The following is a 23,412-nucleotide window of genomic DNA, read 5'->3' as shown; positions in this document are numbered from 1 at the left end:
AGAAGGAGATGGAAACATAATAAACGTACTGACCTTTTTCACTGGGAATGTTAATGTTGCACCTACAAAGAGATGCGTAATATTTCGGCAAAACTTTGACTAATGATAATCAACTGAATGTGACCTTTTTCTTATTACTAGAGTACATTTGCAAAATACAGTGCTATATTGAAACACCACACAAACTGTCCCCCTGTATAATACAAACACTTACTGGGTACAAATTTCTTAAACTGAAAAGGCATATTAGACCATTGACACCATTCCCCAACACATGAAGGCTAATCCCTTAAAAGAGGTCACATCATTTATTAGTAAATTAGACAGTTAATATTTGTACACAGTCCTTTGAGCTTGATAAAGTTCCATAACTTCTATGTGTTATTATCATCTTTTAATGTTCTCTACTATTTTTAAAAAAATGTGTGGTTCTGAAATGAGTCAGATAAAGACAAAATATTACACTGATATTACTCTTGATCTTAGCCAAAGATCATAGATTAATAACAGTAATTACTTACAGGGTTTTATATTTTTCATAGAGCTGTAGAAACACACTCAATTTGTTTAGAAAAAATGTGTGTATAACTATCGTACACAACGCGACACATATGTTTTTAATTATTTAGAAATTTCCCATATAAAGAAGCACCTATCCTCATCTAGAGACTCCTTTCCCTCAATTACAAATAAAATAAACTAAAATTAAAGATACAATCAACATGTATTCTGTAGACATCATTATGATAATGAAATAAAACTCAATTAGAGTATTTTGTGATGGCATCAGAACGCAGAGATGTGTTGTTTTATATTTTTCCTTTACTGATATATTTTTGAAGACTATCACAAGAAAAAATGTATTTATTAAACTCATATACAAAGTGTCCATATAACCTCCTGTATATTTATTTTTTACAATGAGATTTTGAGTATTATTGAAACAATTTACCACTGGAGTAAAAGGTGGCAGATAATGTTTAAAAAACCTAGACTTTGATTTACAAATGATTATAGCCAGTGAAATGGTAGAATTGAGACATTAGAGATAGCCCAGCCAATCAGAACACAGTTGACTTTAGTCCATTTGCAGTCCTAAGGGTTAAAATAATGTAAAAGGTGGGATTTGTTATTTACATTCTGAAATAGTTATTTTGTGACTGTGATTTTACAGTTTTAAAATATAACCCGATTACATCCTACTGTCGCGATGAAAAAAGCCCTCCAATTACATCCTAGCCATGAAATACTGTATGACTTTGGTAACAAGCTTGTTATTATAATATATAAGGATCAAGCTGGACCACAAATAAGAAATGACATTGAAGTAAAATATGGCGGCAAAACAAGGCAAAGCCATTTGTAGATTGCATAACAGATCATGGAACAGGGCGGGGCTAGTTCCTCTCCATGGCCTTGAATCAGAAAAACACATCAGCATGTGCTTAACTTCAGCAGAACTTAGATATGTGCTTAAAATTAAGTTTGTGCCTAAGTGCTTTCCTGAAAGTGCTTTTCCAGGCATGGTTGCTGAATTGGTGCCCAATAGTCAGACTTAGCTATATTTACTTATGTTGGGTAGCACCTTCCTCCATTAGAAGCCCTTTTGACTTCATTGAGACTGCTCCTGGAATGAGTACCTAGCATGAGTAAGGACGGCAGAATCTGGCCCGATATATCCATGGTGCAACAGTGCTTAAAATACTTTAGTTTATGGTCCTTCACACATCTGAAATGCATGAACAAATTATAGTGAATTTAAAGAAGAGCAAAAATATATATATATGATTAAGGGGGCAAAGAGACTGATTTATGAGAAAACGTGTAAAAAAAACCTTGGCAACACACAAAGTAATTGAACAATAACTGTCAATGAGTATTTTAACAACAGAAACACAAACACAGGGGAGGAATGGTTAAGGATGGTGTGAGGATGTCAGAGGTGAAAGTGGGCCAGTATGGCATACCGGTAAGAAGTGGCTGCCGGTATGGCCCATACCCATCTGACATTAAAGCGCTAATGTCGCTGCCCCTTTTGCCCCACTGAGAGTCACCGAGAGAGGGGAGCAAAAGGGGCAGCTGCCTCGGGGCCCAGTGATTTAAAAGGGCCCGGGGCTCCCGGCTGCCACCACAACTACCACAGCAGGCCCTCTAAATCACCACCGGAGCCCCGGGTGGTGTGGAAGGGCTGGCTGGGGGAGGCTGACCACCAGACCCACCCCTTCCGCCCGAGGCCCCACCCCATCTGGGGACCCGGAACGGGCCCCTGTACTGGTAAGACTTTTATGTTACTTTCACCCCTGGAGGATGTATTAACATGTGTCATGGAATGAAACAGACTACACATCAAGAAAACGTCCTTAATAAGGACATTGAGCCAGGGGGTTAGTTTTGCAAGGGATGGAGTACAGGCATTATTTCTTGGAATTTTTAAAACTAGATGGAATAAAGATGTATTGTAGGGGACACTCCTGCATTAGCAATCTAGTGGACTAGATGGTCCTATTCATCTGTAATCTCTATGAATGTATTAATCTTCTCTCCTTTCTCTCTCCATTTTGGATTTTTATTCTAATAGTTTCAGCATGATTAAAGTGTAAGTCACCTGTCCATGCAGGGAGACAATCAAATTTAACAACACTAGAGTTGAAACAAAAATTTGCCATTAGAGGCAGGAGATATAATCATATAGTATATTGAAAGCAGTCACTCTTGTAGTCCCAGAGAAGGTACAGGGAGTGGTAAGTAAGGAGAGAGTAAATAGCCTCCTCTTGTCTTAAAGCTTTCTCCTTTCTTCTTACCTTCTTCCAGTTCTTTAATTCATTGTGTTAACATGGCTTAATGTTTTCAAATTTTAGTTTATATTAGAAATAAGATTTTAAAATGCTAAGTACCAAAATTAATCGTGCTATTAAACAACAATAGAATATCATTTATTTTAAATACTTTTGGATGTTTACTTCATTTTCAGATATATTAATTAAATTACAACACAGAATACAAAGTACATAATGCTCACTTTATTTTTTATTACAAATATTTGCACTGTAAAAACTAAAAACATGTATTTTTCAATTCACCTAATACAAGTACTGTAGTGCAATCTCTTTATCATGAAAGTTGATCTTACAAATGTAGAATTATGTACAAAAAAACTGCATTAAAAATAAAACAATGTAAAACTTTAGAGCCTACAAGTCCAGTCAGTCCTACTTCTTGGTCAGCCCATCATTCAGACAAACAAGGTTGGTTACACTTTGCAGGAGATAATGCTGCCTGCTTCTTGTTTACAATGTCACCTGAAAGTGAGAACAGGCATTCACATGGCATTGTTGTAGCTGGCACTGAAAGATATTTACGTGCCACATGTGCTGAAGAGTCATATGTCCCTTCATGCTTCAACCACCATCCCAGAGGCATGCATCCATGCTGCTGCTGGAATCTGCTTGATAACAATGCAAAGCAAAAGTGTAGACTGACGCATGTTGATTTTCATCATCTGAGTCAGATACCACCATCAGAAGGTTGATTTTCTTTTTTGGTGGTTTGGGTTCTGTAGTTTCCGCATCAGAGTGTTGCTCTTTTAAGACTTCTAAAAGCATGCTCCACACCTCGTCCCTCTCAGATTTTGGACGGCACTTCAGATTCTTAAACCTTGGGTCAAGTGCTGTAGCTATTTTTAGAAATCCACGTCGGTATCTACTTTGCGTTTTGTCAAATCTGCTGTGAAAGTGTTCTTAAAATGAACATGTCCTGGATCATCATCCGAGACTGCTATAACATGAAATATATGCAGAATGCAAGTAAACCAGAGCAGGAGACATACAATTTTCCCCGCAAGGAGTACAGTTTATTTTTTTAATGAGCATCATCAGCATGGAAGCATGTCCTCTGGAATGGTGGCTGAAACATGGAAGGGGCATACAAATGTTTAGCATATCTTGCATGTAAATACCGTTCGATGCTGGCTAAAAAAGTGCTTCTTCTCACTTTCAGGTGATATTGTAAATAAGAAGCAGGCAGCAGTATCCCCCGTCAATGTAAACAAACTTGTTTGTCTTAGTGATTGGCAGAATAAGAAGTAGGACGGTGTGGACTTGTAGGCTCTAAAGTTTTACATTGTTTTGATTTTGAGTGCAGTTATGGAACCAACCAAAATTCTGCATTTGTAAGTTACACTTTCACGGTAAAGAGATTGTAATTCAGTACTTATATGAGGTGAATTGAAAAATACCATTTCTTTTGTTTATCATGTTTACAGTGCAAATATTTGAAATAAAAAATAATAATACAAAGTGAGCACTCTGCACTTTGTATTCTGTGTTGTAATTGAAATCAATATTAAAATACAGAAAAACATCCAAAAATATTTAATAAATTTCTATTGGTATTCTATTGTTATAAGGGTGATTAATCGTGATTTTTTTTTAAATCACAATTAATGTTTTTAGTTAATCACGTGAGTTAACTGCGATTGACAGCCCTACTAAGTAAATTAAGAAGTATTATATATATATATATATATATATATATATATAGTATGATATATTTAGCACCAGTGTTTTGAATGCATGTGCATAGAGAAAAAATGTAACTTGGGTGACACCTTATTTGTGTACAAGGAATGAGCCATTCCAAAAGCTGGAAAGTAGTTTCATATATACAGATACCCTCCTACACAGGGTATAGAAGGAACACCCCTACAACATATGTATATTATACCATAGTGCATATTACATGTAGTTCCATTTCAGGAGCCGTTCCCAAATTTGTAAACAATGACACAAGCAGTTTGGCTCTTTTGTGTACCTTCAGTCTAATTATGGGTAAGCTCCAAAAGGTGGAAAGATTTGGTTACATATACAAAATTGCAACTGGGTATTCAAAGGTTATTTGAATGTCTTAGGTCTAATCAGTAGGCTGTAAAAACTTCAGAAGCAGGCTCTGGTTTCAGTCAGGCCAGAAATAAATCTAAAATAGTCTTATAGCATAGTATCTCTGCTTTTACATGGCTACAGGATGCTTTTATAGGGTTACATTGAGATCTCAATTATAGTCTCTGTTTTCAAATGTAAAGATGAATATTTTTGGAATGTTTGAATAAAATCTATTTGCCCATTTTTGTGCTATTAAAGGGTGATAAAAGTTACCTTTTCCTGCTGTAAATGTTTGTGGTGGTGGTGGTGGCGTGTGCTAGTTTTGTTTTGTTTCGGAGGTTTTTATACACATTCAAGTTAACTGAAAAAAATGGCTCAAGTATAAAAGTTTAAGCTTTTCAGCTAGTTAGTCTTCACTGAGTTCTAGTCTTCAGATCAAGTTAAAAAAATCAAAAGGGATTGTACTTCTTTTTTTTTTTAAAGAAAAGGGTTTTGCAATTTTTTAAATAGTTTTAGTGTTACTCTATTTATGGACTTATGGAACAGGGTAAATACATATTTCACTATGTTTATCAATACATATTTACTGTGACAAAGTTCCTCCTCTGCCTTGGTGGGTCCTGCACTTATTGGCGGATTTTCTCGCCTCAGAGGTTCACGGCAGCCCTCATTTTGGCCACTTTCATGACTCAAATCTGCCGTTCTCTCTGTAGAAGTAGTTGCTATTTTAATGCTGATTAAAGTACACATATACATGAATGTCAATGAAGTCAACAGAAAGACTCCAATTCACTTCAAAAGGCTTGAGATCAGGCTCTCAATCCCATTCCTTTCCTTCTTACATAAGATAAATTAACTAAACAATCCTCAATTCATGTAACAGTAAAGTTACATTTTTAAAAGCTGAAATATCAAGAAATGCAAATGTTAAGGTTCTAGTTGCCACCTTATTTCATTTACACTGCTTATATGGCACATTTTGTTGGACTAATTATCCTGTTAATTGTGAACTTTAATATACAATGGGTGTAATTTTGGGCTCAGTGATGCAATCACAGCTCTAAATAACTTAAATGAGAGCTGAGCAAATATATCAGGAAGCAAAACTGCTATGTGTGCATTGTAACGTGTGAAGGTTAATATAACTTTAGACAGATCCTGCAAAGACTTACTATCCAGTGAAGGCTTTTTGTTTTCTGTTTTAAGTGAGCATAGTTACATTGACATCAGTCTGACTATGGCCAGCAGTAAGCAATACTCCCAGTTTTCACAGTTGTAAGGATTAGGCCCTACATTTTGCATTTTCTGACTCTAAAGTATTTAAAATATTAACCTTAATATTATAGCTATGAATGTAACTATCATATTGTTTGGAAAAATGTGTGTGTGTCTGCTCATTCCCCCATCCTAAAGACTCATATTTTAACCAAGGACACTGCAGTGTGCACATCAATTCCAAAGGATAACAAGCAGGGAGAGAAATGGAGGAGTGGCTTCCCTCTTATATTACAATGGGAAAACTCAGAAATGAGCTGTTCAAAAGAAAAAGGATGAGAGTGAAGAAGGGAAGGAGAAAATGAAGCATGCAACTTCTCATGTCACAATTCTCCCCATTCGTAACCTTTTTATGGTGCCACTTATTGCATAGGTAAAACAGGTGCTACTGGCCTCATAGATCTCAATGTATGGGGACATAATAGATAGACAGATATATTTCCTCTATACATGCTCTGTCTTTATTATTTCCAGAAAATCAGTATCAAAACTTCTTGGGTTTACACACCTGTGACATACTTTGGTTTACTGCTTTTCTGGGATGGGAAAAGAGCACCTAGTAAAGCACAATTTTATGGACAGACCCAAAAAAAGACCTTGTTCAAATTTTTCTTGGGAAATTCATGGGTGTCTAAAATACATAGTTTTCTTTTGAAATAGCCTTGGTAACTTGCTTAAAAAAATTAGCGCCAAGCAAGGTAGCTGGTGTCATATCCTACGACACAGGATTCTACTTCTCCTTAAGCACATTAAGTTGATGCCCACATCCAATATCATCGAGGGAAAAAATGTTCTGCTTAGACCATGACCAGGACAATGTATTATGCTACAAGCCGTAACACTTGGTTGGTCTGAGAGCTGCCATATTTTTCTTTCAATTTCACCACTGAATAATGATACTCATGTGGGTGACCTCCTGGGTAAGACACGTTCCAGGATGCAGTTCTTTTGAGAATGATATTACATCCTGCCTCTTAGGAGTGCTTAGAACTTATAAATATGTGCTGTATTTTGGTGGTATTTGTGGGCGATGTAGGTGATGAATATTTACCAGCCTGTTCATCCTTCAAGTGTTGATGTTGGCTTTCCTTCTATTGAATACTACTGCAGCAAAATTATTCTAATTAAAAACTATTCTCATCAATGCTTCCCACTACTTTAAAACTTCAGTGTTGTCATCCCAAAACTGTGAGACAGTGGTACTAGGCAATGCTTTTTATTGGTTTAAAGAAAGTCAGATACATCATATAGTAGCAGAAAAAACAAAACTTACATAGAACAACATTTCTTAAGGCATATTCTCTGCACGGAAATGCTTAAATCATAGAATCATGGAAGATTAGGGTTGGAAGAGATGTCAGGAGGTCATCTAGTCCAACCCCCTGCTCAAAGCAGGACCAACCACAACTAAATCATCCCCGCCAGGGCTTTCTCAAGCCGGGCCTTAAAAACCTCTAAGGATGAAGATTCCACCACCTCCTGGGTAACCCATTCCACTGCTTCACCTCCCTCCTAGTGAAATATCTACAGTTTTAACTCTGCCTGAATATCTGACCTCCTATATGTTTGTTGATTTGCATTTCACCATGTAATTAGCTTGAACTGAAAAAGGAAATACTGTCAACTCTTACTCTATTTGAGTTCATTTTAATATATATGCTTCAAAGCAAGAACCTATACACACATTTAACTAAACAAGCCAAATGCCACCAGCATGCTGTGTGACATATAGCAAACACCAATGCGCACTCCATATGTCTTACTCATACACCTGTTAATAAGTTGCCCTCTTATAAAACATACATTCCATTTATACAATTTTATTAATAATGTGAAAACCAATAAAAGGGAAAACTATTCAAAGTACACTTTAGTTTACAGTCAAAAGTCATGCAAAGTCTAAAGCGAAAAGACAACTATACTCATGTAGACTTTAGAATGATCTGTAAAGGATTAAGGTAGAAACTTACTAAAATCTGTCAAGTCAGTTTAAAAAGAGGAAACTAAAATCCCCTTCCCACCATTCTTCCAAGTTAACCAATATTCAGATCTTTGAATATATTAAGTTTCTGCTCTCTCCATGCAAATTGGTGCCCTCAATACAGGGAGCTGCATTAAACATATAAAGGATTTTAAACGCCAGCAATCAGTCATTTTAATTGACAATTGCTTGAAGTCCGAATTAGCATCTATTAACAATGTATTATTACAACCCTTTAAGAGCTATTTCAATAATATATAACCTAAAATCAAGCCTGAAATTCATTCAAAGTGCAAACGTGAAAGAATTGTTTCTGGTGACGCTGGCTTGCAGCGCTGTGTTATTTTCATACCAATGCCTGTAGCAAATATTCATTATTGCAACTGTCACTGTTTGGCTTTGGCATAGAAAGAGATTACTAATATTGTGCGGAATGGGACGTCAGCAGCAAATAAAAGGAAACACGTCAGGTTTCACAATGGACTGATGGTCTCATCTTAATATACTAATAGTGTAAGTACCTAGAGAAAAATCTATAAAAGACAAGACCTGAGCACTCGAAAAATCACAGATTTATTTTCATAATAAAAACAAAACCAGATAATACATAAAAAGCATCTGTGAGTATGAATTTATTCCATAAGGCACAGACCTCATAATTCAAGTAAGAAACCACAAGTGAGTTATCAAGATCCTTTTAAGTAAGCAGGATTAATTTTATATCCCAAATAAGCACCTCATGAATTTTCTTTAGATTAAGGACACAGAAATTATAGTTAGTTCATTTTCCCTCCTGCTCTCTGAGAATGTGAGTCTCACCCATCAATTCTTACTACTAAACCTAAGAGTTCTTCATTCTTAAACTGTACATTCACTCCCTTCCCCCCTCCCTCCCCGAGGAAGATGTTCTTTTTGTTTAAAACAAATCATAACTGTTAATGGGCTTATTTTTTCTCCCACCATCTCAGATGGCTTGCATGTTAAATATCCAGTTTAACGTGTGCATAAACAACCAAAACAAGCTCCCATTTAAGTCAGTGGAAATTTTGCCATTGATTTCAATGGATTGAGGATTTGGCCAAATATACTGTACGTTCAAATATTTTTAAGCTAAAAGTAATTCTATATTAGTTAATTTAGTGCATCATAATAACTAGAAGTATTACAGTGCTCACATTCCGCTACTTCAGAAGTTATTGATTCCATTGTTGGTTTCATTTTATCTGAAACTCATCTTGTAGCAGACTGCTTATGGTGCTTGAGACCCGGGTTTCGAGAGGAGACGAAGGGAGTTCGTTGTCCAGACCCCAGTGAAATTCAATGGGACCTAACTTGGTTGCTTTGAAAATCCCACTCTTAGTGTTCTCTCTAGTAGTTATATTCATTTATGAGATACTATTTGCATCTATTAACGCAACAGAAAAGTATATAAAAACAAAACTGCCTTCTCACAAACATATGTAGGCTAATATTTTCAAACTTGAGTGACTTCATTGAAACTACTCACATGATTAAAGTTAAGTATGTGCTTCACTGGGTCAGGGCCTTCAATAAGTAGCCTGGTGTTCAAAGGTGCTGACCCCTGCAGCTCTCATTGCTTTCAGTTCGAACTTGTTGGGAACTGTGAGTGATCACCACCATCTCTGAAAATCAGGACAATTGTCCATATGACTAAAAATGGATTTAGAAGCCTAATTTTTGCACCCAAGTTTGAACATTTTGGCTCCAAATGCTCTCTCTCTCTCTCTCTCACACACACAGTCTTGTAGTCTAGTGTTGTGACAGAATATACCCGTGTTCACACCCTACACGCTACTGTAATAATCTTTCTACAAAGTATGCCTTGTAAGGCATCATTTGAAAACTCACAGTTTGCCAGTCAATATTGTCCTGGTAAAACATGACTGGTAACGTTGTATGTAAAGTTATAAGATTCCCCTATATGATATTATTAACATGTTTCAACCCCACAGCCCTGTCCAGGCAGATATCAGGACTGTCCTAAACAAAGGAATGTGTGCTCTGCATAATTTGCATTTACTCAGTAAAGAGAGTCATCAATCAGAAAGGGAAACAAAGGAAGTTCAAAGAGGTGAAAAAACCTAGCAGCGATTATCCTTCCACATAGACTCTTTGGCTGAAAATGTTTTTCAATTTGGGGACTGAAACTATAAAATGGAGGGACAAACACCCCAAAGGACCCCCCCCACTTCTCTCCCTCCCTCCCTATTAGCTTTTACTGCACTGGAAGAGACAAAGGAAGCAGTCGTCAGACTCTGGAGGAAGAGTTTGGTCAGTTTGGAGAGTTTGGTCAGTAAGACTGCTGACAGAATATGGTGAGAAAACTTTGCTTTGAATCTAATAGAGTTTGTTAAGTTAGGCATCGGTAAGCATTTTATCTTTATTTTTCTTGTAACCCTTTCTGACTTGTATGCCTCATTAATTGCACTCACTTGAAATCTTTCTCTTTGTAGTTAATAAATGTATTTTTTGTTTTACCTAATCCAGTGTGTTTAAGTTGAAGTGCCTGGGTAACTCCATTTGGGGTAACAAGTTGTGTGCATATTATTCCCTTAAAGGAATAATGGACTTAATATAGTCGTACTATCCAGGACATACATTTCTGAGGGATTGGGACCGGTAGTGTATTGGGGGTCACCCTGTGGTAATTTTTATAGCTGGTAAGAGCCAAGGTGTGGCTGGCGAGCTGCAGCACACACACAAACATAGCTGGGAATGACTTATGTGCTGAAGGCTGTTTGTGAGCAGCAAGGCATTGTAAAGGCACCCAGGTTACAGGGTAGGTGTGACACAGCTCCTCATTAGTCTGATCTGTACCCTGGTATGTCACAAATGTTATAGAATCTCTAGTTTCTGTTTCGCAGTTAAGGCTGAGATGTGTTTTGCACTTAAAGCAGGGATTCACTCACTTTCCTATGTATGAAGAATGCAGTCTAACTGCCCCTTGACAAATGCACTCACTCTTCAAGTAAAGAATAATTTTTCTGAGAAGTTATAAGTAGCTGGTCAGTGTATGAGTCAAAATTAATTTAAAAATGGATAATTTAAGAAATTCAGCTGCCTGTGTCAGACCTTATTTTTGTCCAAAAAGATTTTAATAATCAAATGAAGGATTTTTTGTGTGTGTTCCTCAGTGTACAGTAACAGAATTAGACATGTACTTCTTTCAGTTAAGTATCACTTTTGACTAACTATTGACTTATATGATATTTAAAAACATTAATGTGATATTGTACATGATGGAGGCTATTGAACGTGCCATAGTGGAGGAGGTCAGTGCTCTGGACAAGAAACAGAATTATTTCTATTTAAACCAGCACAGCATTTGAAGATCACTGCTGAGGTGACTCTTCTGGCTTCACTTTTAATCACTGGGCATTCTCCCCACTTCACTGAAGCCCTAATAAAACTCCGTTATGCCTATACTTTTTTCTTCCCTTTGTTGAGGCCTGCATTGTGGCTACCATCCTTCAGCCTGAGGTGGATAAGGTGGGGCTTTCCTTGAAACCCCTAAATACTACTCCTTAGACAGATGGAAGGAACACTGTTGAGAGACTTCTCCAGGACCAGCAGGTTGCCTTTCCACTGCTCTCAACTTCTGGCCATGGAAACCAGATACCAAAGCAGGGGTGCTGGAATAGAGCGGGTGCTGAGAGCCATTGAACAAAACTGTAAACCCTGTATTTGATGGAAACCGCCTCAAGCCAGGGGGTGTGGCAGCACCACAGCACCTATGTACCAGAGACATCTTTGGTGTTTAATTGGAAGAGTGCTGACTACACTATTTTGACCAGCTCCTGCTATTCAGTTCTCTGACCAGCCACATCAATTTGATGTACTCAAGTGTTTGTGACTCAGAAGCAAAGGATGAAGAAACCAATAATTCCATTTAACCCTCTTTTCACTGATGCCTTGGCTCCAAGTTCTCTGTTGACATGTCTTGCTGGTGAGTCAATGAGAAAAGCAAGCAGAAAAAGATGACTGAATGTTCAATGACTAAAAGTGTTTTGAAAGAGATTAAGGAAAAGGAAAACAGAAAACTGCATGCAAGAGCTTTTTGGACTTCTGTAGTTCAGCTGGATTCTGTTATGTGCTAATATGGCCTGTTTCTTCAATTAGCAAGGCATAAGTTTGAATAAAATCTATATTACATTTTACCATCAGTCCCTTCAGTTGAATGCATAGGTCACCACTGTTGAAAAGGATTAACCAAAAAAAGGAAGGACTACATTCCTATTGAGGTTTATTGACTGGAGCTGGCAGTAACCACAACAGCTGGGGGTAAAAAGGCATAGGGCAAGGAGCAAGAGAGGAAAGCGTGAGGCAGTATCTGAATTTTGGAACTTTCTGATAAATGTTGCTTACAAAACAGACAAAAGGAAAAGGAGAGGAAGAAGGAGAGAGATGCGGGAGGAGAATCAATTTATTCTCAAGATATTTTAAGTAATTCCTGGTTGTCAGTAGACTTGGGAGCTGTCCTTTCAGGCCTATCACACAGATTTCTCATCTGCGAGGCAGAAGAAAATCTGCTTTCAGAAACTATGAATGAAAGGTTCTCTGCTAAAGGAGCTTTAGGGAGAAAAAGTATTGCCAGCTGAAGCTACTGTTGCCATTTAATTAATAAGAGTTGTGTAGTGAAAAATTCAATTTAAAACCAGGACAAAGGACAAAGAGTTAGCTTAAAGTGTTTACAGTCAAGTGTAGAGAGGATTTTGCTGATTGTAGTTTCAGCTGACCTGCTAAAATAACATTTGGACTCTGACTCTGGCTTGAAGGTTAAGCATAAGGTTAAGTATAAGGTTTAATTTCTGTAGCTACATTGTTATTTTGGAGACTGCAGAGTAAGATTAATCATGTAAAACATAGCTTTGAAGAGAAGGCACAAAACCATCAAACATATGTGAATGTTACATATCTAGGATGCTCAAGCTTCACAACACCAAGAGTCACATCAGCAAACTGCCATGAGCCTAATAGCTGCATGTATTTTCTAGATACATTTCCATACTTTTAAATCAAAAGAAATACAATCATCATTGTACTTTTATCTTCCATGATAAATGAATTGAAATTGCACAATGATTGACTGACAGAGGGAACAGCACATTAAGGGGGTCTGGACTGTTAGAGTCATTTGTTTCCATAGATTCATACCTCCACACAGAGGCCAGATTGTATGAATTACATACAGGCCCATACTGAGGGCAGTGCAGAGTCACACTATCCCAGGGAGGACTCAAGGAAGGATTGTAACTCAAGAGGCAAAATCCTACCCAGAGTTCCACTCCTTCCAAGTGTAAGCAGAATCAGGATGAGCTCTACCCTGACAGCTTGTGGTGAGTTGTGGCGGGTTGTGGAAAAGAACTTCAGGGGCTGATCTCATTTGCATAGGCACACCCACTCCGCCTAGATGGTCACTTTGGCTGCTGTGGGATCCCCAGTTTCTCTGTTATTGGGACAGGAAGAATAAAGTGTTATTACCCTGATTGACAGAGCCAGAAGAGTACCCAGAAGTTACCTACTACAGGACAGGCCCAACAAATTCAATAACAGAACACCACTAGCCATTACCTTCAGCCCCCAACTAAAACCTCTCCAATGCATGATCAAGGATCTACAACGTATCCTGAAGGACAACCCATCACTCTCACAGATCTTGGGAGACAGGCCAGTCCTTGCTTACAGACAGCCCCCAACCTGAAGCAAATACTCACCAGCAACAACACACCACGCAACAGAACCACTAATCCAGGAACCTATCCTTGCAACAAAGCCCGTTGCCAACTGTGTCCACATATCTACTCAGGAGACACCATCATAGGGCCTAATCACATCAGCCACACTATCAGAGGCTCGTTCACCTGCACATCTACCAATGTGATATATGCCATCATGTGCCAGCAATGCCCCTCTGCCATGTACATTGGCCGAACCAGACAGTCTCTACGAAAAGAATAAATGGACACAAATCAGAGGTCAAGAATTATAACATTCAAAAACTAGTCGGAGAACACTTCAATCTCTTTGGTCACTCGGTTACAGACCCAAAAGTGGCAATTCTTCAACCAAAAAACTTCAAAAACAGACTCCAACGAGAGACTGCTGAATTGGAATTAATTTGCCAACTGGATACAATTAACTTAGGCTTGAATAAAGACTCGGAGTGGATGGATCATTACACAACGTAAAACTATTTTCCCATGTTTATTCCCCGCCCCCCCACTGTTCCTCAGACGTTCTTGTCAACTGCTGGAAATGGCCCACCTTGATTATCACTACAAAAGGTTTCCCCCCGCCCATGCTCTCCTGCTGGTAATAGCTCACCTTACCTGATCACTCTCCTTACAGTGTGTATGGTAACACCCATTGTTTCATGTTCTCTGTGTATGTAAATCTCCCCACAGTATTTTCCACTGAATGCATCCGATGAAGTGAGCTGTAGCTCACGAAAGCTTATGCTCAAATAAATTTGTTAGTCTCTAAGGTGCCACAAGTACTCCTTTTCTTTATCCTGATTATATGAATCAAGGACAGTGGAACTGTATTTGGCTTTTTGTTATGATGGAGGGACTCACCATCAACTAAGTAGCACTCGCTAGGCAAGGGACATGGGTTCCAAAACTCAGTGAATGGAGGGAGGTTGGGGACAGGTACTTGTACCTTGTGGTGTGGGCTCCCTTCTGAGGGCCCTAAATGCCAACTGCACTGCCTCCTCTCTCCACTGTGTAATAGCAGAGCTAATTTAATTCCACTAGGAGTCTCGTTACAGATTGCAGAGCTGAATTCACTTTGGGCCAATAGTGCACCAGCACTGGGGCTCCCCTACTATGAGCTGCAGTCACTGAGTACTGTTTTAAGTAGTAGGGGGGGTCTGAAGATATATTGGTGAGTGGCTCACAGGACAGCTACTGGGGCGGAGTGGCTCACTGGACGACTACTGGAGAGGAGCGGCCGGTGGTGAAGGCTGCAGCAGAAACCCACGGAGAGGTGGGGCAGTCGGCCGTCAGAGCATGTAAGGTGCCCCTTTACTCTCCTCCCCCCCGCCCATTTCCACACAGGCTGGGGGGGTTAAAACTCTGCAGATGAACTTTTGAACTCTGGACTCATCAAGGACAGAGACAGAGACTTTTGGGTTGCTGGACTTTGGGGTTGTTGGACTTTTGGGACTTTGGGTGACTTTTGGGTTGCTGGCCTCAAGAACCAAAGGGAAAGGACACAGCCCAATTTGCTTGGGGTGTGTTTTTGCTCATGGTTTGTGTTATGAATCCTGTTGGTGGTGTTTCCCCAACATAATGCCACATTGTTTCTCTCTGTTATTAAAAGGCTTTTGGTACACTCAGACTCTGTGCTTGCGAGAGGGGAAGTATTGCCTCTTAGAGGCGCCCAGGGGATTGGTATATATTTGTCCCAGGTCACTGGGTGGGGGCTCGAGCCGGTTTTGCATTGTGTTACTGGAATGGAACCCCTAGATACTGAACCCGGCCCTCGTTGCTGCCAACTCTGACGGGCAGAAGGGTTACACAAGAGTTTCCTGGTATGAAGTGAGGGCACATCCTGCACTGTCCCTTAGGCAGTGTGCTGTCCAGTGCAGAGGGAAGCTGAGCCAGCAGCAGGTGGTGGGTAGGTGGGACAATGGGAGGAAGTATGGGGTACACTAGCAGCAGTTTTCAGTGCTGCACTACAGAGGGTGGGATTTTAATGTGAGGAAACAATTGGAGCAGTGGTAAGTAGGGAAATCCCCCCCCCCCCAAGTACATTTAGAATAGTCTGATGCCTGTCATTGCTGAATTTAGCAGAGCAATTTCTCAAGGGCAAAGAATAGGGAGTCCATATGGGAAGTCCAATGAAATAATAAGGAGAAAGTAGGAAGTTAAATCTCAACTAACAGCAAAACAAATAGATGTAGGTGGATATACTTGATCACTGGTGTCAATATATTGCTGACAAGACTGGCTTAAAAAGACTACTTTCTCCCACAGTGCTAAACTATGGCTTTGCCACAAGCCTCTTGAATGGGACAGTTCACCGTTCTGTGCCCCAGGAGCAGGTCAGGAAGAAGAATCTGACTCAGTCAAAATGTGCCTCCCAGCGTTCTCCAGCTGTGGGGATAAGTACCTGTACCAGCCCTATACCTGGCATATTGTTTGTCCCTCAGCACACACTGGCACAGCTGAACTGGCTGGTTCACTGGGGATGATGGCACAGCTAGGGATCTGCCCACACTCTACCCATCCATGGGCAAGCAAGCAGAAGATACTTTCCCCCACCTTATACCGACATCTGCAAAGCAGGAAGATGGCAAAAGGATATAAAAGGGACACCTTATACTCCTTGTGTAGGAACAAAAAATGGGCCCCAAACTGGGCCATAAGGTATTAGTGATTTCAAAATTCATTCTCAATAAAATAAACAAACACAACCCACATTAGAGACATTTTTAAATGTGGGAATCTCAGACCTCGGTAGCAGGGATTGGATAGCACTACAATGAGGTAGATCCATTTAGAAAGAAAAAAACATCTGGATGTGATGGGAAGGCACCAGAGGAGGAATCCTCTATATTGTCTATTTCAATCTTGCAAGGACAAGAGAAAGAAAGAAAAAAAACCCCATAATACTCCAAAAGTCCGGAGAAGTATTCATCAGTGGCAGAAAAGAGAAAAGAAATTGTTTTCATTAATCAAAAGTGAAATAAGAGAGGAAAGAATGAGTGAACTGAATTTCAATTTGCAAAAACTCTCTCTATATTTTAAGAAGAGAGTTTATGCCTTTTTCCATTTTTAACCAAGTCTAGAGTTTCACAGTGTCCTCTTCTACACCCAGTGTATGAACACTGAGTTCTACAACAGATTTATAATCCTAGAATTTAAAAATAGATTAAACTAACTACAAGCAGAACCCAGAATCTCAGAGAACTAACTTCTGACAACCCTCTTAAGTGTAATACCACATGGTATTCCCCCTGTACTTGGTCCAGGAATAATTAAAGTTACTCCCTCTACAAAAACTGATTTCCTATACAGGAGAGCATTAGGCTAGTAAATCTGGTTTTGGCAACAAACTAATGTTTCTATCATGAGAACTGTCAGAAGCTATATAAGCATCTGTTGTAACAGTATCATTTTCTTTACAGAAAGACAGGGTGATTGAGAAGAAATATGCACATTCTTTCATACATCTGTCTTGGGGAGCACTCTAAGTAAAACATATAGCAGATTGGTGCTTGTGACCTACTTACAGTTCTCCATTGGCACATAGGCATTGGAAATTATACATGGAAGACTCCCAGATATTTGGTAGGTAAATTACGCAGAGAATAGTTGGGGCAGGAGGGGAAGAGGTAATATCCTATCTTTTACTATAAATACTTAATGAGTCACTACTTTCACGTCCCAACAACTCTGAGTCTCTGTTGGACTGTCAACCTATCTCCACAGTTTGACGCTTTGATAAGGAGCCTTTCCATCCACTTTCCACTTGTCTCCACCTAATAGTTGTACATATTTTTGGTGGTCCATTTAGAAAGTTCTGAAAATTGACTTTCATCTCACTTGTGGGATTGATGAAGAAAGAGACTTTGCAGAAAGCTTGTGAGGAAAGCTTCTGCTATTAATATCTGTGCAGTTAATATGAAAATCTCTGCTGTGTGCTCTTACATCTCAAACAGACTCCTGCCCAAGATTTTCAAAGGTGACGTGCTTTTAGGTATGTCATATTTTAAGATGCCCAACTTAAGATGCCTTAAATGGGCCTGGTTCTCAGCTAATGTTAAGGAACTGAAAATCTAGACCCCTTTCAGGTGCTTTAGTTGGATCTGAGATACCCAAAATCTCTAATGACATCTGCAAATATTAACCTCAGTTACTACAATCCTGGTTTCAAAAACCATGATTCATATGGACACAATTATTAAAGAAGAGTATGCATATGAAAACAATTTACTATGTTACTGATAGAATGATCAATCAATATTTATAAATATAACCAAAAACAATGTCAAAAGAAAAAATGTAGGGCGCAAAGTCAAGCATCTAAAAGCTAGGAAATAAAAGTTTTACAGTTTCTCATGTAACCTTAATCCCCCACTTCTTTCTCCTACTCTCCCATCCAGCACAGTGCATCTATCCTGTGCACTGAATGAGGCAGGTGTCCTACAGAAATATACTATGGGGTCATGTAATTAATGATTGTATCATAATGCATATGCATGGGGTGTGGGTGGGAGAATTAAAGTTGTGCAGGCAACCAAAACCTGGCATTTCCTAACTTTCAAGTGTTTGACCTTAAAACCTAAATAAATTTCTTTCACCATTTTTAAAGCAATTTCTACGCATTTTTTAAAAAAACCAAAATGTCAGAACAAATTTTATTATACACAACTGTAACAATCCCCTTTACTGTACACCATCATCAGGCTTTGAACTCAGAACCTTTACCATTGCTGCACACCCTGCTAGCAAGTCAGTTACCAGGTTAACTACAAGAAGGGACTACTAGGTCCAGGTGTGGTACGGCTGGCTGGCTGCAACATAACCTGTCTCCTTTTTTCCAGACCCTGGGAACTGGAGAAATTCCTGACCCTGTGATGCCCCCAGGTGGGGATGTGGGCCACATGCTGGCTCTTGTCTCCCACTCCTGACCAGAACTGCTCTGGCAGCTCCCACCTGTTCCCAGCAGAGAGGCTGCTACTGGTGTGGTGGTAGTCTGAGCCTTCCCTTAGAATGTTCATGTGGTCAATTATTATATTGGCAGCTGCCAACATTTTCTTGTGGCATTAACATAAGAAAAGGGAAATAGTGATTTTTAACAGTTTCTATCTCAGCAAAAGCAGAATGGTGTGTGTACGTATATTTTATACGGCACTTAGCTCTGTGCCAATTATAACAAAGGCCTGCTGCAAACAATGAAAGTATTAGACCATCTCAAAAAAAGGTCACAACAATTTTCTATTCAGGTAAATGTTAGGGAACCTAAATATAGAGGATGCTACCAACTCCCCTTATAATTAAGAAAAAGCAAAATTATATTATTTCATTCAATCAATTCAAAGATCAGATGGGGACTGGACCTTGAGAAAGAAATGACAGCTCACAGATGGCTTTGACAGAGCAAGAGAGCAGCTGAGTCTAAAGGAAAATCATCTTCATAGCAGCAGTTTATGCTTTCTCTCTTTTCCCTATGTAGCTAAGTTTACAGAATAGCTTTAGTAGTGTTTTTGAGGATCTTGAATGAAGCATTTAATGTTTGGCTTGCTTTGGTTTTCTTGCATGCTTTCCCTTGTAAGCCGGTTGACATTAAACACCTATTTGATTTGGAAAATCAAGGTGACTGACATGGTTAATTTTGGGGAACGGTACTGATTATTAATGTCCGTGAGAAAGGTTCTGTCCTCTTGCTGAAGGCAGGTAGAAGTGTTGCAAGTGGTGTAGCTGCCTAGCTGTTAGGCATGGGCTAAATGAAGGCTCCAGTCTTTGCTCATAAGAGACAGCACAGATGGACATTTGAGGAAAACAACCGTAAGGTAACAGGAACAATATAGCCACTAACTGCAAATTCTTCATGTTGGTTCTATAATAGCTTTTGGTCTTTTTACAATTTGTTCACTAGAAGAGGATATTAGTGAGTGTAATTACTGCTTTGTATTAATGTCAGTGGTAGACTCAAATTGGCATTCTCTACTTACACCACATTGTCCTTTATAAGTGGTTCTTTTGCTGCACGCTTCCCCCAATGGACATAATATAGTAGCAATACAAATGGTTTTTATCCCTTGCCGCTCTAAATTTGGCCTCATCCAATGTTAGAGAAACTACTCAGCCGATCAGATTGCATCCAATAAAGTTTACAGCTAACTTCCTATGTTAGGATTTCCCCCCCTCTTTGAATAGTGACAGGTATTCAGACATAATTCAGCTTCTGGTCTTAAAAAATAGAGGAATTAAAAGTGCATTTTGGGAGTCTAACATACTATGCAGTTGGTTTCTTCACTTTCACTCTGTTCTCACTTTCATACATCATAACCAATAAAGGTATGTGAGTTAGAATAAAAAAGTAGAGATAGAAGTCCAGCCATTTAAAAGTTGTCCTCATTTTCAGCTCCTGAAAATGCAGCATTGTTATAAATAACTAAACGTACCTCTTCAAACATTCACGTTTACACAGTGTCCTGGAAGATAGTGACAACCTGCTTTCCTGAAGAGGCTTTCAGCCATGTAATCATCTCCTAATGAATACACAAGTTCAAAATATCAAGTGGCTGCAACAATCAGATCACCATTCCATAGCCATGCCTTCCACTCAGCTGAGTACCTGTGATTTTTTTAAAATACCCTCTTCCTCTTCATAATAAATAGTAATATTTTGCATTTCTACCATGCTTGCCATCAGAGAGTTCAAAATGCCATACAAATATCAATGAGTTAAGTTTCAGAGCAACCTGTGAGATATAGATAGGTATAGATTATCCTCCTACTTTAAAGATGAGGAAACTTAGGCATGGATGGGCTCTAATGAGTATCTAATGGTTCTGAGTGCTTAAATGGTTTTCACAGGGTGAGTGCTCAGCATCCACTGAAAATCAGGCTTCTCCAATGTGTTTCAAGTTGGACACTCAATTCTAAGGTACCCAACACCAATAGTCATTTTTGATAAATTAGGCCAGAGTTGAAATGTCTTAACCAAGGCCACACTATATATGGAACAAGTACCTATATCTTCTGTCTCCCCGTCCTCTGTCTCAACCACAAACCCATTTTCTCTCACTCTGCTTTGAAATTTCTCCTTCCCCCTCACAAACTTTCTACTTCCTCTTCCCCATATACTTTATTTTAGAGGAGGGGCACTTTAAAGGAGAAGTAAATATACAGGGTCTGGATCACTCCCCAATAAAGTCAAAAGAAGGACTCCCATCAAGTCACTGTGATGCCAAATAAGTCACAATTTAGCGTAGGTACTAATATTTCCAATTCTACCTGTTTATTCCCAATGCCTTGGATAGGGGATAAAACAAAGGGGAAGTCTTTTTAGCACTAGGTCATTTTTAGGTGCAATCACATACTCTGTGATGGGTGTTCACAGCCAACATGCGCACATATGCATATGTAACTGGGCACTTAGATGTGCCTCATGCCACAGGACAGCCAAAGTGTGCTTATACAGGATGGTGAACACACATTCTGTTTGCCATTCTGATGTGGCAGTGTTAGGGCATGTCTTATGCCTTCTGCAGGCTGCAGCCATTATGTAGTAAGCCATAATCATGTGAAAAGGTTTGACATTCCTCTCACTAGAGGACAGTATTACTACATGCACAGGATTGCCAGAGGACAGGCTAATGTCATAAAGCACATTTTGGATATTATTTTATGTTCTCCCTGTTTGTTGTATCATCCCATTGCCTCTCATTATATACTTAGGTTATTAGCTCTTTGTTTCAGAGACCACATTCACTGTGTGTGTGTGTGTGTGTGTGTGTTAGCTCTTTGTTTCAGAGACCACATTCACTGGGGTGTGTGTGTGTGTGTGTGTGTGTGTGTGTGGTACCTAACACAATTTCCCAGTCCTTAATTGGGGTTTCTAGGCACTACCGCAATGTACATAATTGCAGTCACCAGTAGCAATCAGCTTTTTCCTTCTCAATCTCCTGTTTTAGGGCCCACTGAAATTAATGTAAAGATTCTCACTGACTTGGAGGATTGTTTTTCTGAAGAATATTTTAATCAGCAGAAGCCCCAAAATAGTTTTCTCAACACTTTTACTGGGTTGAGAAACCCAAATATTATATATTTCATTCTAGATTTTTTTTAGATGGTACTTTGGGCTTATACTGCTGCATCTGGCCCCAACCCACTTATGCATCTGCATGAAACTTTCAGCACGTGACTAGACCCATTTACTTTTACTAAGCTACTCATGTGCTCAAAGTTACATATGTTCTTAAATAACCCACTGAAGTGGAGCCTCTGATAGGAAGCTAAGGTGATCTAAAATGGCTCTGAACAATATCTATGTCCAAACTTAGAAATTACTTCTTTCCATAATATGCTAAAGCATTATTTTTGGAATATTAATATTATTATGAAGAACTGTAACACAAATGGAAAACGTAAATGATTAAATCTACTTCTTGTTTTTCCCAGCACCAAAAGTCAGCTATCATAAACAAATAAACAACAAACATGAAATATTATTTCATGTCTGAAAATGAAAAGCTAAACAAAAGTAAGCTGGAAATCCCTCAGGAACAGGTTCTCTTGTTATTTTGACAATTCCAGTTCTGGTAGCAGACCATAAAGAGGGCCAAAGCAGAAACAACTGAATCAAACTTTTTCGACCTTGAACAAGTTTAGCTGGCATCAGGGTTGTTTTTTGTTTGATCTGATTTAGTTTACCCCTCCTTAGCACAAGTAATGGTCAAGATTTTCAACGATGATTCAATTACATTTTAATATTATCCTCAGACACTTTTGAAAACCAGACCACTAATTTAGGTGTCTAAATATGGAATTAGGAGCCTAACTCTAGGTACCCAATTTTGAATATCTGGGACTATAGGTACAGTATTACAAGACATTGGGGGAACAGCAGCAGCTACAACATACTTCTATATTCTGTTCAGGTTCTTCTACAGCAACATCCCCAGAGATATCTGGGCACCTACATAACCTTGAAAAATTTCTGTAGCACTAAATGCCACATTAGAAACTTGCCCGGAGCTCAAGGATAGCATCTCATTTGCACATAAATTTGCAAAGGAGTTGAATCAGCGATAAATGCACACAGTTCTATGATCCCTCACTCTCACAGATCTTGGGAGACAGAGCAGTCCTCGCTTACAGACAGCCCCCCAACCTGAAGCAAATACTCTTCAGCAACCACACACCACACAAGAAAAACACTAACCCAGGAACCTATCCTTGCAACAAAGCCCGATGCCAACTCTGTCCACATATTTATTCAAGTGACACCACCATAGGACCTAATCACATTAGCCATGCCATCAGGGGCTTGTTCACTTGCATGTCTACCGATGTGATATATGCCATCATGTGCCAGCAATGCCCCTCTGCCAGGTACATTGGCCAAACCGGACAGTCTCTACGCAAAAGACTAAATGGACACAAATCTGACATCAGGAATCATAACATTCAAAAACCGGTAGAAGAACACTTCAACCTCTCTGGCTGCTCAGTAACAGATTTAAAGGTGGCAAGTTTGCAACAGAAAAGCTTCAAAAACAGACTGAGCTTGAATTAATAT

The 23,412-nt window shown here is 39.1% G+C and overlaps 1 protein-coding gene across 4 annotated transcripts in view; it reads right to left on the bottom strand.

The window, feature by feature from the left end:
• ZNF385D (zinc finger protein 385D) overlaps positions 1 to 23,412 on the bottom strand; it is a 620,384-nt gene that overhangs the window by 12,015 nt on the left and 584,957 nt on the right. The window lies entirely within an intron of this gene.

This window comes from Natator depressus, chromosome 2 (genome assembly GCF_965152275.1).
Source record: "Natator depressus isolate rNatDep1 chromosome 2, rNatDep2.hap1, whole genome shotgun sequence".
NCBI lineage: Eukaryota > Metazoa > Chordata > Testudines > Cheloniidae > Natator > Natator depressus.
The sequence above is the reverse complement of the archived record's forward strand: the minus strand, read 5'-3'. Positions and strand labels throughout refer to the sequence as shown.